At 31.6% G+C, this 15,436-nt stretch overlaps 1 long non-coding RNA gene across 1 annotated transcript; it reads left to right on the top strand.

Moving 5' to 3' along the window:
- The first annotated feature begins 570 nt into the window (after positions 1 to 570).
- On the top strand, positions 571 to 1,120 carry LOC145141259 (uncharacterized). The gene is made up of 2 exons (XR_013722535.1): positions 571 to 738; positions 910 to 1,120. It is a non-coding gene; the product is annotated as an uncharacterized LOC145141259 (long non-coding RNA).
- Positions 1,121 to 15,436: the final 14,316 nt, after the last annotated feature.

Consider the following 15,436-nt stretch of genomic DNA (forward strand, 5'->3'; position numbering starts at 1 on the left):
ACAAATAATAAAAGTTTTTCTTTTTAAACAACAAATCTATTTTATTATTAAACTATTCATAAATAAAGTTGTTGTTGTTTTTTTTTCTAGATCCTCTTATGACGACTTTGAAATAATGGAAACCTTTAGTTGGAGCATTTATAAGCGTTATCAAAGTGCTTACTATATATCTAACACAATATTTCTTGATATTTATTTAAAAAAATGACTTTTGAGAAACTTACTCTTTTTCAAAAAAAAAAAAAAAAAAAAAAAATTGCAAGTCAGTAATTTCAAAGTAGTCATTTTGGTTTTTTCTTGAAAATGTAGTTAAAGTGTTAAATACTTAAATGTAATCAAGAAATGTGATATTTTCATAATTATTCATATTAATTATATAGTATTAGCTAATAGTGCTGTATTATAGAAAATAATTATTGAAATTCGCATCTAATAACGACTTAAAAACTAATGGTTTAACACCAGAATCTCGTATCCCAAGAAATAGTAAATTGGTTTATATATTTTTCAAGATTATAGTATAGTATATGATTTGATTTTGTGATCGTTATGGTCAACGCTTCACTTTCCCACTTTTACAAATAAAGGAAAGTAGCTAGGAGCTCAAAACACAGTATCGTAAAATGAAGTTCAACGATCTTACTTTGTTCTTGGTTGTTCTCTTTGCATGTGTTCTCTTTTCTGCTGCTGCAAAAACCCATCAGACCACCATTCAACCCCAAACTCATAAACACAAAGGTATGACCAATCACATATAAATATAGATATATGTGTATACATATATGATATACATATAGATATATGTGTATACATGTATACACACATACACATTATGTATTTATTGTCATGATCGACATGCATCATGTATTTGTATATTAGTTTGTGTGTTCTTATATGTTGAAGATGCAGCTATTGAAGCAGAAAAAGTAGTTCATACAAACGGCCCAAGCACATGGGGCGGCTGCTGGAAATGCTGGCCCAACCATAACCGTCGTCTTCTCCGCTAGGATAGTTAATGATGATGGCAATATGCATGTTTTTGTTGATCAATGTATGAATAAACCAATAGGGTGTATGGTTTGATTTTTTGCTTTATATAACAAGTATGAGATATTAGACACTCGTTTTGTTTTTAATCGTTGTTGATTTGTTAGATATCGCATGTGTCGAGTTTCTTAGAGATTAAATAATGTTCCATTTTGCTATCCCAACTATATTTAATTTTCAAAACTTTATTACTTTTTGAATCTAGATTTAGTAGTAATTATTTTAATTATATGTCTTGTAATATATTAATATTATTTGATTTGATTGTTAAGTACTTTGTAATTGTAAGAATATTAGGTGTTTTTGAAAAATAAGAAATTATATGAGAGGCATTATAAAGTATTTCACAAAAATAACGATAAATTAATTTTAAAAATAAGTTTTAAAAATAATTAAAGAAGTATTAAATTAAAAGCTCTTTTGTTTAAAAAAAAAAAAGGCTAAATGCGTCGTCTTAGTAGCCCATGTAATCTCATCCCAAGACCCGTATAGGAGGTTAATCGCAGAACCCCATGTAATCTCATCCCAAGACCCGTATAGGAGGCTAATCGCAGAACGCTAGTAATATTTTGAGCGTGCCAATGTTTAAATCTTGGACCTCATGTGTCAAATCTTACACCTTAACCACTAGGTTTTTATCGCAAGGTTACACCTTCAATTCTTTTTAATAAAGTTAGAACTTCTCCAACTAAGTACTCAACTCTATTGGATTGCATAACTTGTTTTTTTTATTGATCATTTAATGTATATATTTAGTGGTGAATATATTATGTTTGTTTGAACATTTAATATTTTTCTTTTTAATGTCATACTATCCCTTTAACTATATTAAAGTTTTAAATACTTTTTTATCTTTCTAATATTTAGTTATTCTACTAAATATCGTAGATGACAAATATAATATACATAAATATATTACAAATCATAATAAAATTTAGTAAAGTTAATATCAAATAAATTAATACTTACAGTAAACTCTAATATATATATATATATATATATATATATATATATATATATATATATATATATATGAGTAAGATCAAAAGAGAACGCTTAAAAGGTTGAGAACGAGAGAACGTATCTTGATCATTTAAATACTTAAATCTAAGGTTATTATTAAACGGACGATTTATGGAAAATTCTAAAACTACTAGCATTAAAGTGTAACTAGTAAATGGTCAGAAGGGCATAACTGGAATTGTAACTTTACCTATATCCTATAATTTCTCATCTTTTCACCTCTTTGCGTTCATATTCTTGTATCTTTAACCCCCTCACTCACTCTCTAGGGTTTCATAATAAAGCTGCCTCCCTCTATGAATCTGGTTCCCTTTTCTTTCCTCTCTTCAACATTGTCGCTGCAGAAGATAAACACCACCACCGTGAATAGCCAAATCCATTAACAACATAACCACCGTTATCGTCATTCAACATTATTTAACTATCTCTTTCTATCACCTTAGTCGTATACCATCGCCATTATTAGCTTCACAGAAGCAGCAAAACAGTGGGTGTTGAGTTTTTTTTCCAAGATTACATGTGCATATGTATAATCAAGAAAAACGAAACTCGCAACCCTCCCATTTGAATAAATCTATGCAGGTATGAGCTCTCTTCATCTCCCTCAACTAAATTAGGGTTTCATCCGTCAACCATCCACCACAACCATTTGTTTTTTTTTTGTCTCGGTTCTAGACGAAATGGAAATCGCAGACCCCTTCCATTTGTTTCAATCGATGCAGGTTTGAGTATGAGCTTATTCCGAGTAATACGGGTTGAAGAACAAAATGAAGAGTAGTCCTCCTCCTCTCTCATGTTGGTATGAAAAAAATTAATGATTAACACAACAAAAATAGGGGCTTGGCTCTGTGAGTTTCTTAATTCTTATAATGCTTTTTAAATTGGTTTTCTTTATTTGCTTCTAAAAATAAGGTGATAAAGATAGCATTTACTGTTTTGGTTTTGTTACTATGGAGTAAACACATTATTGTATTGGTTTGTAATTGATCACCTTCACGCAGACGTGGAATGTGAATAAAAGGTTGTGCACGGAAGTTATTTGATGAATTCTGTAAGAGAAATATGGTTAATTGAACTTAACGATATATGTAATATAGGTTTTCTAAAGTTCTTTTGGAATTGTTTTAGAAGATGAAAGGTGAAGAATTTTAGCTAGGGGAGAACGAAAAACTGTGTTATATTTTGGTGTATTCATCTATGATAGAATGTATATTTAAATATGAATAGCAGTGTATTCATGTATGAATGAGTGTATTCATGTGTGAATAAGTGTATTTATTTATGATTAGAGGTATTCATTTTATGAAGATATTAATTTTTACACTATTTTTATTATGATTTATTTATGAATAACAGTATATTTATTTGTGAATAGCAGTGTATTCATGTGTGAATGACTGTATTTATTTCTGAATAACATTGTATTCACGTGTGAATAAGTGTATTTATTTATGATTAGTGGTATTAAATTTTTTAAGAAATGATAATTTTTACACTATTTTTATTATCGTTTGATGAAAAAAGGCATTGGATTATTTGCAAATTGATATATATATATATATATATATATATATATATATATATATATATATATATATATATATATATATATATATTCATTTGTGCTTGGAGTCGTATTAGGTTTTTTGAAGAAAAATTTTGTTTTAGTACAAGTGTATTGATTTGTGATTGGATTTCTATTCATTTTTTGAAAAAAGAAAATGTGAAATACGAAAAAAAATTGATTTTTTAAGAAAAAATATTTTTTTTTTTCATTTTTAAAATAAATTTTGGTAAAAATGTTTTTTATATTCTATTAATAAGAAAAATAAAAAATAGAATATTTCTTTGTTTTTTTGTAACTGATCCTAAATTTAAGGGATTTGATTGAATTTTATTTTATTTTAATTTAATTAAAATATACAATTACTAATATACCCTTATATATATGAGGTAAGTTCAAATGTTTCTCACATCTATTGTGTGTGCTAGAATGCACCAATAAGAATTTAGTAAAAATTAAATGTATATTAAATGATATCTATACTTATAATTCTATTTTATGAAAACTAATTAAATTCATCATTAATGTCAACAGTAATATTCTTTCAGAATGAATTCGTATCTAGAAGAATGAGAGTGTAATCTAGCAGAATGAGAGTGTATTCTAGTAGAATACACTCTCGTTCTTCATATTTCATGATATTTTATTGTATTTTAAATGAGTGAGTCCTGAAACAAAAAACAAACTCATATATAAAAACCTAGATGCGAATTCATTATGAAAGAATGTTATTGTTGACATTGATGACGAGTTTAATTAGTTTCCATAAAAATAGAATTATAATTATAGATATCATTTAATATACATACAATTATGGAAATCATTTAACATATATCTTTATTTAATTAAATAATTATTTAATTTTACTAAATTCCTATTGATGCATTCTATCATATAATAAATGTAAGAAACACATTAACCTAGCCCATATATATATATATATATATATATATATATATATATATATATATATATATATATATATATATATATATATATATGTTCAATAGAAAACCATTTTTAATCAAGGAACCAATAAACCAATCGAAATCGTTGGAATTTAAAGAGATCAACGGCAAAAGGGAAGGTTGTAGACTTTTACAATGGACGCATATACACTGTATTATAACAAAACAATTTTTTTTTAGTTTAAATTTTTTTATGCCATGTTTTTATCGAAAAAAACCGAATATACCGTTGTTCATGATTTTCCGTCCTCTTTGTATAGAGATCTATATTGATATATAAAAAATGAACTGGTTTTTTCAAAAAAAAAAAAAAAAAACTCACATGATTTATTTATTTATTTTTTTGAAAAGTTAAGCTCTATTTTTTATCAAAAAAATTTTAATAAATATTAAAATTCAAATTTTTTGGTACTCTTTAAACATAGATTCATATTGATGTTTAAAAAAAAATCGAAATTTCAGTTTAAATTCACATTGTGAATCTGCTCAGATTCACAGTGTGCATAATAGTAAGTCAGATTCACATTGTGAATTCTGAAAACTAAATTATATATAGTTCAGATTCACAATGTGAATAAACCCATTTGTTAATTTTTCAAAACTAATTTACGAGTAATCAAAACGTTAAAATATTATAAAACTATATTGAAATATATTTCAATTCATATGTGAATTTCAGTTCATTTGTGAATGATCAAAGAACTGAAATAGTAAATCAGATTCACATTGTGAATATTAAAATTGAAATATTTACAGTTTAGATTCACAGTGTGAATCTAAACAGATCGAATTTTTTTTAATCGAGGCTGATGTTTATTAATAGAGGACAAAATTTGAGATTTTTGGTATAATTAGTTTTTTTTATAAAAATAAATTTACATATTGAAAAAAAAAAACAACAAAATGAAGTGGGGTTTTTTTTTCTGAAAAAAAATGTTTGGTTTTTATATATCAACATCGATCTCTATGGAAAGAAGACGAAAAATCGTGAACAACGGTATATTCATTTTTTTTTTCGATAAACGAAAAAATGTGGTTTTTTTGGTAAAGATGTGAGTTTATAGTATAATCTGATGTATGTGCATCCAATGTACAAGTATACATCCATTCCCTTGGTCGTTGATTATTATGATTTCTGATACTCACGATTGGTTTCTTGGTTTCTTGTTAATAATGGTTCTTTATTGAACCTCACCCTATATATATATATATATATATATATATATATATATATATATATATATATATATATATATATATATATATATATATGTGTGTGTGTGTGTGAGAAGGGTTTTATAAAACAATTGGGGATAAATTAGTTAAGTTAAAAAATTAATTAATTAATTAATTAATAAAAACTATTAAAGAGGTTAACTATTGCAGATGCTATTTAATTTTGGGTTGAAGTTAAAAACAATATAATGTGATATTTATTTTGAGTAATACTTTAGTTTAACTAATGCAAATGTGTTTAGTGAAAAGTTTATATGGTTAAAAGTAAAAATGTAATATACATTATGGATAAATGATGGATGAAATCTCTGAGAAATGAATGTATTCACAATTAATGTTTGTAGTGTCGGTAAAAAGGTGAAAAGGCAACGTATTTCTATATTATTTTCCAAGATGGGTGTTTCTTTTCTTGGGATTCAAGAGACCCATTCAAGTTTGGTGGATCTTTTTGTTCTTAGAACTAAGATTACTTGTATCGAAAATATGGTAAATACTGAAGGAGTATAGGTGTTTTATATGTTTCACTACTTTATGGTTAACATTTATGCTCCTCAAGATGTGATGTGTAAGCAAAAAATTTGGAACGTCTTGTTGGGGTTTATGAGTCGGAATAAGGGTGCATACATTATGTTTGTGGATTTTAATTAAGTGAGAAGTGAGTCTAGAAAATGCATTGCTAATGAATTCTATTCTTTTATTCTTGATGCTAGTTTATGTTAAATCCCTTTGGGTGGTTTTTCATTCACAAGGGTTAGTCTTAACAAGTAAAAATAAAATGGAGTATAGATCATGATGAAAACTCAAAATACTACCATGGTATTTTAAATCGGAAACAAAGATAATTGGCAGTTAAAGGAGTTAAAGTGGATGATCTTTGGATCATGGAGCCGGTTCAAGTCAAAAACGTTTTTTTGATCATTTTTTTTAAAATTTTTGTCTATTTCGGTAGTGAGTAAAACTCCTCAGTATAGGAGTTTATTGGATTTGTAGTTCCTTGCTTTAGAAATGTCGTTTCCGCTAGAAGAGCTCAAGGTGGCAGTTTGGCAGTGTAGTAGTAACATATCACGGGGGCAGATGGTTTCAGTTTTGCTTTTATTAAAAAATATTTGGATATTACTCAACTAGAGATATTCTAGTTAGTAGCTAAGGTTTTAAATACAACGAAGATGTCACTTGGGCCTTTTTTTCATTACGCTTATTCCTAAAGTGAGTAGTCACATGCTGATTAATGATTTTCGACCAATAAGTTTAATTAGAGCTCAACATAAAATTATTGATGGGATCTTATTCTTGCGTCTTGCTAAGTGCATTCAATCGGTGGTTAGTACAGAACAATCAGGATTTGTGAATGACATGTAGATTCTCAATGGCTCCTTAATGGTTAATATGTAACATCCCAAAAATCGCAATAAAACTTTTCATTTTCCAATTACGGTAAAATCATTGTTTCAATCAAAAACTCATGTCATAAGAATCCAAGTATCAAATACAATATCCTAAAATCAATGTATCACAAAATCTCGAAAACATATCACCGAAAGATGTGTAAGATGACGTCATTGCTTTCTACCGATCATCAGAAGTACCTAAAACATAACACTTAAACCGTGAGCCAAAGCTTAGTGATTTCCCTAAAATACTACCACACAAACATATAACATCATGCATATTGAGTCCACATCCATCAGGCTGGATTGCCCTTGAGCCCACCGCATGAGTCTGCCTTGCCTTTCTGGCCCACAACTCATGTCTGGATTACTCCCGAGCCCACAACATAAGTCTGGCTTGCCTATCTGGCCCACAACTTATGTCTGGCTTGCTCCTACGTTTTTCGGCCTCCGCACAAAGCAAAATTGCCTCAACCCAAACCACACTATGTCGACATATTCAATAGATAAACATATAACCAATAAACAAATAATCATACAGATCTAACAGATCACTACAACATAGCAGATCACTACAACATAGCAACATCCTATATACCAATATACACAACCTAGTGGGTCGGCATTGGTGTCTTCAACTCACAAGTATAGTGAGGAAACTCACCTCACAGTATAAAAGGTAGCCGAAATGAACGTTGCTCTGGATGCCAACTCTACAGGTCGCCTATACAATAAACTGTGACCTAATCTCAATCTACAACTCAAAATACCCAAAATGTGCCCATGTCAATCTTGGTGAAACGTCCCAAAAATTAAGACCAAAAATTTCATTTTTAATTATAATATAATCATCAACGAAACATATTTTTATAAAACCATAATAGAGTCAGAGTATAACCAACACATCCAAATACATCATAGTCAAATAAAATACGGAACAATATGGTGTGTGCAATGCGGTCCAACGGAGCTCTTCCCCTTCGAACCAGAAGTACCTGAAACATAAACTAAAAACCATAATAACGAAGCTTAGTGAGTTCCCCAAAATACCACATACCATACATATCAACATATAATGGGCCCCGCTCGGAACAAATCTGTCAGTCATCAGACCCCGCCTGGCATCCGGCCCCACCCGGTATACAAGCAAACACATAAACACATGCAAGAATCACAAAAGATAAATAGCATTATCATCAGGCCCTGCCCGACATTGGGCCACACCCGATATACATATAAACACATATCATACATGCAAGAGTCACGCAGACAACTAGCATCCTAATAATAATAAACCATGGCCCGACATTGGTGCCTTTGACCCGCCAAACACAGTGAGGAGACTCACTTCAATCCGCTGATAACCAAATAACTGTGCGGGTCGATGAACCGGATAATCTCGCACCAACCAAGAATACATATAACCTTGATTAATAATTAAACCAATATCCCGAAATCCAAGGCCTAATCTATGGTCCATCTTTCTAAAGGGTAAAAGACCATTTTACCCTTCCCAAAACTGGTCCAACATCTCATGGCCCAACCCCCGAAAGGCCCAAGCCCAAAAAGGCCCAAAATAAACACCTTGGGAGTACGTCGGGCGTGCCACAAATGTACGCCCCACATATTCACCCCAAAGTACAACGTACAAGTTGTTAATGCATGATACAAGCATTACGTTGAGCATACTCCTATGTATGCCCAACGTACTCATCAGAGGCCCAAAATCCATAATAAGCTCTTATTGGGTTAAGTCAAAACGTCCAAACACATATTTGACCCTTAAGGGTGTCTTAACACGTAAATTTGGCAACATTACTTCTTTGCATGACTTAAAGGGACCCATTCCTTGTTTTTATCCATCTAAACTCATAATATGAACACCAACTTAAACATGATTCAACCAAGCCCATCAAGCTGATATTTTTATGGTTCCTAATAACTCCATAATAGATAAAGTTTCCAACTTTATCCATTAAAATGGTCCAACCAACCAAGATCTAGTATTTAAGTCTCAAAGGGACCAAAAATGCATCTTTTACAACTTAATCCATTAACTCCAAGTCTTAAGCTTTTAGATCTGAATCAATATGATGTTTAGATGGATAAAGTTTCCATCTTTATCCATAACAATGTCACAAACTTACAAGATCTAAACTTTATGCACTAAAGTGACCAAAAGCTCATAACACCTAAAACTAGCTAGATCTAACAATTTCATCATCAAGATTCAAACTTTATACCTCCGGAAGAAACATCAAGGTGAATAAGGTCTGGATCTACAAGCTCCAATGAAACCAACACTTCTTCAATGAGTTCCTTCTTCTACAAGGAGCACCAAGAACACTCCAAAGCACTTAAAAACTCCTTCTTTTTGCTCACAAGGATCAAACTAGAGTTAGAGTTTCAAGGGAGGGTGTTGGAGAGGTGGAGGCTGAGAATGGAATGGGTTTGGGGAAGTTAAGGAGCTTAAATAGGGCTCAAACCACGAAAATGTTGGGTTTTATGTACTATAACATCCTATGGTGCAGATACAACCCTAATGCATTGGATCTAAGTTTTACCTAATTATACATGCAACAAAATCATACAAAGCATGAAACCTATAACTAGCATACAAATGAAGATATACAACATAAAAACTAGTTGGAAGATTACCTCTTTGTTGTAGCTTGTAGAACTTGGCCTTTAAGAGCTTAGCACCCCAAGTGTGATGCCTCAAACAAGTCACAAACACCATGAACAAGTGGAGGATAATGATAGAGAGGTTGGGAGCATAAAAAACGGCTAGGTTTTCACCTTGGAGTCTTAGTGGCCGATTTTGCAAGCTTAGGGACCCTATTTATAGTTTGGAATCTTTACTGTTTAAACTTGTAAACCTTAATTCACTTGGGATTTTAATTCATTAACTCATTAGCCTTATGGACTAACTCTTCATGGACTCTCACAAAGGTTTAGTCCATTTCTAATTAACATGGATCATTAGCCCACACTATAAATATCACTGATTTACATAATCAGTCCATGCATATTTAATTAGTCTCTTTTGATCACTAAATTATTTCCAAATTAATTCTTGACCAATACTAATTAAATAATATGATTTCACAATTAATATATTATACTTATAATATATTAATAAATCATAAATAACCTCTTTCTCAAATATCCATCCTGTCAAATTGTCTTGATGAAGGCAACCCGAAATGGACCATGCTGCTGTCGGGTCAAGTTCATATCAATTATAGTTATGGGCTTAGACACCTAATCCAATAGTCTCCCACTTGGATAAGTCTAATAATTATAACTGCAAGTACGACTTGAAAAAACCGACCAACAATCGTAGCTCTCACAAGCCGCTGTTGAACTCTAACGCGTCCATTACATAAGGGATCATATATTCCTCCATTCTACAAGATATCGTATGAACTAAGACATGGATTATAATCATTCTCTCTGTCCATCTGTTGTTTCCCGATTTCCGATTTATGATGACCGATTAATTGAACAAATAAAATCAGTCCAGGCTTGGCCAAGCGCATAAGGTATCATCACTAAATCATCGAGGGGCCCACAAATATCGCTTTTATCCCTCTTAGGGTAAAAGGAACATATAAAATTTGACTCATATGCTTGCTTTATTTACTCATCAAATCACACACAATGATACATTTTATAACACCAAGTTACTGGTGCGTTTTCATATTATCAATGTGCAACCTACTTGTAAACTGCAACTATATGTCTCCGTTTGAAGAATATAAGATATTATCGTCTCACTATTCACTCGTGATAAAATCCATGAAGTGATTCACATGAGCGTGGGTTTAATCCAACACTCAAATCTTATTACAGGAGTACTCATGAACATTGCAGCAAACTTGCGCCATGCCTAAACACCTTAGACAATCTACAGTCGGATTCATGACAGTCTTATCTCAATACCTACTTCCAAAGTATGATTGACTGCGGATAGTTTGAATAATCTTATTATTCGGGAAGTCAAAACATGCAAAGTGAAACACAAGAATAATCGAATTCAATATGGTCTCAAAACTTTTGAATATAAATAAAACACCTTTTATTTAATCATCACATTGATTACACATTATTCATTGTATAATGTTTCGATTAATCAACTTAATACTTGAATTAAAAAAATAGTTATCCCATGCTCCAAGCATGCACACTATATTTATATATGGTCCTTACTTTGTGAAATAGATCAATTGAAAACATTTCAATGATGCTCATTTCACAATTCCAAATCCTTATTACTTAGTGTAAGAATACCTAATTCTTGCCACTATAAGAACGTGTTAGGTTCTAAACTATCATGCAATATATCTTTTGTAATGTCGAGGTACCAAAGTCACAGAGACTTTGCTAATGATATTACAAAACTTTCCACTAGATATTGATAACAAAACAATTCCAAGGAAGCGAAGTGTCAAATTCAAAGCACATTCCTTTGAACATCCTTCTTGCATAAAGGTTTCTAACCTACACATAGATTCTTAATATCCAACTCCCATTATGAAAAACATTTACATATTTGCCATATGACAATGCATTATTAATAGAATTCTATTTATTCATAATAATGTCAATATGGTCCATCCATAACTATACTTTGAACTGTCCTTAAGCAACCAATCCTTGGCGAACCTTAGATTGTCCTTGACAGTTGTTTAACCACTTTAGTCATATCCTGTTCTAGTCCTTTTTCCCTCTTAATTCCCTAGGCATTTGGAAAATTAGAACACGTGAATATTATAGCATATGCAACCGATCCTATATCTGAAGCACATGGGACACAATTCATAATGTCTTACATAAGACATGATACTTGACCAGGCTTTTGCTATAATATTTCCATATATAGAATTTCCAATGTTGAAATATTTCAACATGGTATTCATATATATCCATGACTAAGTTTGATTAATACTTCAATCTAAACTTTTAGATTTGAAATAAAGTATAAGTTCCTCTCCCTTAATTATAGCAAAACAACTTTTCAAACTCTGCAACTTTGCGAATTGAAACTTGTGTTTTCTATAATTAACATTGCTAACTCGCAACACTTAACATAATAATTATGCTCCCACTAGCATAATAATTAGATTCTTATTAGCATAACATGTATGCTCCCACTAGCTTTGACATGTACCCAGAAATAAGCTGGACTTCTAGAAATCAATACTTGTTGACTTTCTTTCCAAAGTTCAGATTTCTGATACAAGATGCTTCTATAGGACTTTATCTAGGCTTCTCAAACTCATACACCTTTCCTTAGATAGCTCACATGTGTGTCTAAACAATTCTGGAACTTACAGCAATAAGTCTCAAATGTTTAGACCTTTTGCCATTTCTCACAATTCGAACTATGAAGAGGGATGTCGTAATCGTAATCGAACTTGAGAATGCAAATATCACAATTGCTAACTCTTTAAAATCTACTTAGTGAAAGCATTTCCTCACAACCATTTTCATGAATTGGAGAGAAACCTTATGACACTTAGATTTTACGGTGTATGTGTTCCTATCCATGTGAATCTGTCATTCCCAACCATTATCATAAGACAAGGTCTATGACAAATTCAAACTCCTATGAACTGAAATAGTTCAATCTTAATTTCTTGGCACTTGGCAGCACAAGGGCCTACCATGTCTTCCAAGTTGTTAAGCAGCTCACCTATACAGATCAATGTACTTTCCATTGATCAAGGTGTTTTGCCTTATGCAGTCAAATGAGAACTCACAGAACTCACATGCATAGTCAACTTCAACTGGAATGAGCACAGAAACAAGAATATGTCAACACGATAGGTTACAAACCTTAAGTCGTGAGCTAGTGATACACAATAAGTTTATTCTTGATTAGTTCCTGAAACTTTTCAAGATCTTTAGGACTCCCACTGACTTCTTGACATATAAGATTCTCTTGTCAAGAAACACTCCTTGACAAACAAATATTCAAGAGTTAGTGCGGATTCTTATCAAGGAAAAACACTTCATACAATTGGTCTTAGTTGGTCTTTGTCTTAAAGACATCACAACTACCAATTCTAAATGTGTTATAAACCTACTTAAGATATGTCACTCAAGGAACAATCTTGGAGTATGACTCTAAGACTTGATTTTGAAACAAAGTATGACCCACCTTAATTGATTTAAGCATTTCAACAATTTCCGATTCCTCTTCTTAGTCGTACTTATGTACTAAGGTGTCCTTAGAGGATCAATTTTGATATGGTTTTCATAATCATTAAGATGATCATAAGACACGATACTTAAGTACTCTCCTTTCCTTTCAGATTGGAGAAACTTTTATCTTTCTGCCTAATTGATTCTTCTTATTCGTTCTACTATACATTGAAACTTTTTCAATGGTTCAGAATTATACTTAATTTTGTAAGCATAATCATATTCAATAAAATTTTAGTAAAGCATGACGAATAGTCTTATTGTTCTTTGTGGTGGACCTGACCAGTGCACAACCAAGTGCACCCGATCCCCTAGTCCTTCACTTGACTCACCTATACATGTGAACAAGGAATTAGTCTTAATTTCCTAAAGACGAAGGTTCTATTCATCATACAATATAAGTTGCATGATTCCAAGTTTCTATCCAATTGAAACTTGGTGATGAGAATCTTTCCTTATTTGGTAAATTTAGACACTACCACAAACGAAAGAATCAAATCCCTATTGCTAAAAAATAGATACATACAAACATCAATTTTCACAAATGCCATTGTAAGAAATATAAAATAAGATAAAATCAAAATTTTCTTTATTTATAAAATTGCAGAAAATCTTGTCCTTACAATGCAATTACAAATGAAAACTATGTCACTACATATTTCTAAGCAATCTATCATAACTCCTAAGTAGCAGCTCACAATTCTGATCATCGAATCATGCGATCGAAATCCATCTTTTCGCGATCAGACTCAACATACTTTTCCTTTAAGCTTCCTTTCTTTTCTTCGATCCTAAAAAACATCAAAAAGTGATCTCATCACATCATGTATTAAGAATTTTTAAATAGGAACTTAATAGAGTTAGATAGTGGACTTACCTGAAGCAGAGTTGTACACTCTGACTTTACCATCCTTATGATCCTTAGCTAGATAAGGCAGCTTCGCAACCAATGCCCCTTCTCTTGGCAATAGAGGCAAACAAATTCTTTTTGAATGACATACGGGACAATCTCAGACTTAGCCTTTCCCTTTCCCTTAGGAAGAGAAATCTTTTCTGGACTTCCAATGTTTCCATTGTCAATGTCCATGGAAGTGTGGGAAGTAGATCTTCCAATCAAATTTGCATTACCAGTGCGCCAAATCATTTCTGATTCAGCAGCAATTAGCAAATAGGTAAGATGGATAAGGGTCACGTTGTGGTCTGTCATATAGTAATCTTTAACGAACTCACTATATGACTTAGGAAGTGATTGAAGAACCAAGTTAGCAACCAACTTCCTCGAGACAACGACACCTAACATTCCCAGCTTGTAAATGCGTGACTTCATCTCTAATACGTGAGCACATACAGACTTTCCATCTTTGTGTTTGCTTGCCAATAGGGCCTGAGTGACCTTGAACTTTTCAAGTCGACGAACATGTGGGTCAGGAAGAATAATTGGAGGAGGTGGAGGAAGAGAAGTTCCACTACAACACGAAGAAGGGATTAATCTTTCACCTCGATCGTCTTGTGGAATATCATCTTTATAAGGAAAGCTTTTTCCAAAAGGATAAGGTAGACCATAGTTGTCAGAACTAGACTTCTACAAAGGGAGAAATTCAAGTTAGTTGATGTAAGTCCATAATATAACACCCAAATGAAATATTAAGGCTAGGACCCAACACAATATTCTACAATTCGGAAGAGGGATGTCGTAATCCAATCGTAAAATATTTAAATGTAGGTAAATGACGATTTACCAATTTCCACCATGAAAAACGAAAATGAATATTAGGTTTTAAATGAATTGAAATTCCTAGATTCTTTTGAGATTCATTGAACTTTTCAATGACATGTTTAATCTCAATTATGCCTTTCAAGTTTGTGACTGGGATACCGAGGATCACAAAAAAGGTGTGAATAACCATGCAAATTAGCTTGGTACTATCGATGTCATTAATCACCTAATCAATGTGTTGGTTAACCACACACGCTCCATTGATCAATGATAATTTACGAGA

Source organism: Lactuca virosa, chromosome 9 (genome assembly GCF_052849685.1).
Source record: "Lactuca virosa cultivar CGN04683 chromosome 9, Lactuca_virosa_CGN04683_v6, whole genome shotgun sequence".
Lineage (NCBI taxonomy): Eukaryota > Viridiplantae > Streptophyta > Magnoliopsida > Asterales > Asteraceae > Lactuca > Lactuca virosa.